Below are 4,935 nucleotides of genomic sequence, written 5' to 3' on the forward strand. Positions count from 1 at the left end.
AAATAATTATAATATTAAAAAGACACCAAATAAAGTATTTATATTTTAAATTGATTTTTTTTACTATTTTTACCATGGCTTACCATTGTTTCTCCCTTATTTTAGGTTTTTTATCGATTTTTTACTTAGTTTGACAAGCCCAAATTTTGGCCGATTTTAATAAATCCTAGTATGCTATTGTGTGCCCCTAGGCCAATTTTTACAATACCAGCCTGAATACATACCTCAGATTTTACAATGCTCTTATATTGAAGTATGATATTTTTGCATTAAATTATATTTCTGAGCCCGTATTATAAAGGAAATTAAGAGTCTCACAATTAGGAGTTTTTAATGGACTTTAGTTCCATGAACATAAAAGACTTGCGAACTAAGTCCCTAGGCAAATCCTTTGTCAATTGGTCTCACAATATTATTTAGTCAAAAAATATTCCACCAAAATCACATTGTTCATGATTAATGATAAAATTATGAACACCCATAAATAAGAAGAAGACATTTTTATTAAAAGATCTTTAGATACTTTTACACAAGAAATCCTCACTCTAATCATATACAAATCAAACTAGCCTAACAAAGAACACTCATATGTTTCTGTGTTTATATTAAGAAAAATGACACAAATACCCTACGAACTTTCTAGGATTTACCCGTTGAGTCTCTAAAGTTTTTTCTAGACTTTATGGGTCCCTAAATTAGGATATGACCTGCTCTTTTAATCCTTGTCAACATGTAATAGCAGGTTCAGTGGCTTTTTAGACAAAAAAAAACTCACATTTTACCCCTATAAAGCCAAAAAAATAAGTCCGGGGATCAATTCGTACAAAAAAAAACTCTCATTTTCTTCTAAATCCGATTCACACTAAATTCGTACCCTCTTAAGAAATCGATCGTTGCTCTTCTTTCCGTCTTCACCCTCGATCATCACACACACTCACTAAAGATCACAATCCTCTTCCCCTTCTAATCGATTATCGATCACAACCCCCTTCCACAATTTTCTTTGATTCAGTTTCAGCTCTTCAAGGAGTTGAACCCTTCCTTCCTTCTTCTCTGTTCAAAATCGCTCAAGCTACCTCTATTTCTCCCTCTAAGTTGCAGGTTTGATGGATGCGATGTTGAGAAGGATGCGTGGGTTTGATGAGGTTCACAGAGAAAACGAGAGTTTATCTCTTTTTTTCTTCGATTTGTAGGTGATTGGTTATGGTGGCTGACCGGTGATTTTTGTAGGTTATGGGTGCTCCAATGGTGGCGTGTTTCACGAGACAGAGGGGAGGAATAAGGGTGTTTCGATTGGGCTGTTGCGATATTTGATTCGATGGTGATTAAGGTGGGTTATAGTGGCTATAATGGCTGAATAAAATGTTAATGAGCATTTGGTTCAGGAGGGTACAAGTTGAGTGTGAATCGTCTTAAGAAGAAAATGAGAGTATTTTTGGTACGTATTGATCCCCGAACTTATTTTTTTGGTTTTATAGGAGCACAATGTGAGTTTTATTTTTTTAAAAGGTCACTGAACCGGCTATTACAGGTTGACAGGGACTAAAAGAGCATGTCATATCTTAGTTTAGGGACCCATAAAATCTGATAAAACTTTAGGGACTCAACAGGTAAATCCTAGAAAGTTCGTAGGACATTTGTATCATTTTCCCTTTATACATACCTCTCAATATTACACAAACAGCCTATGAATATTCAAAGGAAAATAATCAAAGACACAAGTTTGAAGTTGACGATAATTACTTTGTAGGATTTTCATATGTGATATGATAAGGTTCTAAATAATGGTGGGTGTAACTTGGCGGCAATGTCAAACATCAAGCTTTTACGAGTCATGGTAAGTCGTATCGTTTGTAAGGCGTGACTTAAGGTAGCAATTTTGTATATAATTAATAAGTTTGTATATATTTTCTACTATAATTCATTTTTACATACATATATCACTTAAGGTGGCATTTTGTTAAAGCGTGATAGCAAATACAAGCCTTGGATCCATGATGAGCTTTTTAGAACCTTGGATATGATAAATAATGTATAGGATGCTTATTATCTCAATGTAATAAGCTCTAAATATATAGTAGGCAACGGAGTAGAGAAATTGCATTTGTACTCGACGTGGGACAACTACAACTATAGATAGTTTGTGGAGCTTCATATCCTTTAATGTATCCACACATTGCTTAATTGTATTTTCAATATATCCTGCTCAACTATATATCATCTTCAAGACAGCCCATGAACCTCTACCTTATTCCACTTTGTCCCTCAAAAAATCTACATGAACCAAAATAATTTAGTACCATTCATGAGTTTCAGTAATTAGGATTGTAGGAAATCTGCAACCTTTAACATAACACATTTTTAACAAATTTTTGCAAGGTAATCATACCGAGTTAAATATAAGCTTCAATAAATAATTCATTGTTCCCATTGAATAATGAGTGAATCATGTTGTTTGTAGATGCCCTGATGTCTAGGTGTTCCATTATAAACTTGGTTATATTTCTTAGTCAAAGTTGTTCCATTATCACAACGAATAGAAATTTATAATATTGGTTGCAATCACAACGAAAGCTATATTCTTTATCCATTTTGTCTCTTTACTACAACTACTAATGTTAAAAATTTGGATGCGATTGTTGAATTTGTAATGCATGTTTTTTTTGGAGGCCTACAAAATGGCATTTCCCTCGATATATAATTTCCAACCACTTGTAGAACATCATCTTTTACATTGGTTATCCAACATTCATCAAACTATCATGTCTAACTTACGGATATCCAAAAATACGACAAATCATAATCTCTGGCTTCTTTTAAAGATTTGAATACCATTTGATTGCTTTCCAATGGAGTGCTAGGATTCTATCATACCTACTCAACATAAGCAATATATGGACTAGTATTTGTCATGATACACATCAAGCAACGTATAACCATGTGGTTATTCAAATGTAAAATCGATTTGCCCATATTGGGCATTATCTTCACAATCATATCCATGAGTGCTAATCGGAAAGCAATCTCTATAATTATATTTATTGAAAATTTTCTCAATGTAATGTAATCGGGATGTCATAATCAATTTCTTCTCACGTCTAATCCTTATATCAAGGATGACATTATCCTCCCCCATGTTTTTGTTGGAAAAACTTGATAACAAGAAAAATGTTAGGTCAGTGCTTAAAAACTCATTGGGTGAATTCCGACTATCTAAAATACTTGATAACACTAAACTTACCAACTTATGAGATTATCATACCCATGAAAGACCATGGTTCATACATGGTGTTGAAATTACACAAAATATTTTTCCCAACATCTTCATTTCTTATATCAATTTAGGACAAAGAAACAGAAGGTTTTCACGTACTTACAACTGAAACCTCACTACAAAACCCTAATCTACTCTCATTCAACTACACTCAATCCTAATCTAAAACAGATTATACGAATAGAAACATCTGATTGTTAATCTATCATCATAACAACACAAAATCAGAGAGATGTAGAAAACACGAAGAGAAAACCCTAGATCTAGACAAAATTGCAAAAATGGTCCTTATGGTTGTCAAAATTATGCAGTTTTGGTCCAAAAAAGTTTGGTGGTGCACCAGTGGTCCAATTTTGAATCTTTTTAGTGATTTTGGTCCCTATACACTTGAAATTACTTTTATACCCTTATAATTTATTTTTTCTATTTTTTGTAATACTTTAATTAGTTTAATTTATATATTTTTTTTTCATCTTAAAACAAAATAAATAAATAAATAAATATATAACCCACTACTCTTCCATCTTTATCATAAAACCCATTCATCACCAACTCCACCTCCATAACCGGTGCAACCCTCTTTTGTCCAGAACCACCATCGGTGGCTGGCGTTTCGCCTGAAGCCACCTCCGACGCCCACCATTTTTGCCGAAAACGTAGGAGACTTCTTTACGGGGGAATGTTATTTTTTCACCGGAAATCATAACATGAAGTGTGAGTTTCATCCAAAACCAAGACATCCGACGAACACCAAAACTCCGGTGAGCACCTGAACTCCAACACAACCCCTATAATCGTCCTCTTCCTTTTCTTCTTCTTCTTCTTCTTCTTTCTGTTCCCCTTTTCCATTTTCTGAAGACGAACACCAAACTCCTTCGTCATTGTCAACTACCAGCATCTTCGTCACTTCTCCTTCCTCCATTGTTCTCCTCTGGTTCTCATTCTCCTATATCTTATGACCACTCATCGAAACATGGCTTCTAATGGACGAAAATGGTGGAGTTTCTCTAAAATCACGCTCTTTAAAGCCACCATCAACATCATCCTCCATTGGAGCTTCTTCCAAGTCCTCCTGAACTAGTTTTTGAAAATTAGGGCTTGTGTATGACCGTTCTTCTCTTCTTCTATAGGGGATCCGTCTCGTTCACCTTCTTAAGTTAATTTCTGGTGCTCTACTATGTTTGATTGAACTTCTGCACAATGGATCTGACCACCACCATTGTTGTCGCATACCATCACCATTTGTCACCACAAGGAAACCATAGCCCTAAAAAATATAGATCGGGACCACCGATGAATGAAGAAGGTTTCCGTTGGTGGTGTTTTCTGGAGATGAAGAAAGAAGGATGGTCCCGGTTGTGGTGTTTTCTGGTTACCGTGATGAGAATAGTGGTGTTCAAGGAGGAAATCAGGTGGTCCATCGGTGGTTCTTTGTTAAATTTTTGGAAGCAATCTTCAAAATCCCTAAATCAAAACTGAGTGGTGGTGTTTGGAGAATGGCTACCGAGAGAGAGAGAGAGAGAGAGAGAGAGAGAGAGAGAGAGAGAGAGAGAGAGAGAGAGGGTAGGGTTATTTTATTTTAATTTTTTAATTAAAATAGTAATAAAATATTAAAAATAAATAAAAAAGAATTATCAAAGGGCATATTCATCATTTCATGT

This window comes from Lactuca saligna, chromosome 6 (genome assembly GCF_052625555.1).
Source record: "Lactuca saligna cultivar CGN05327 chromosome 6, ASM5262555v1, whole genome shotgun sequence".
Classification (NCBI taxonomy): Eukaryota; Viridiplantae; Streptophyta; class Magnoliopsida; order Asterales; family Asteraceae; genus Lactuca; species Lactuca saligna.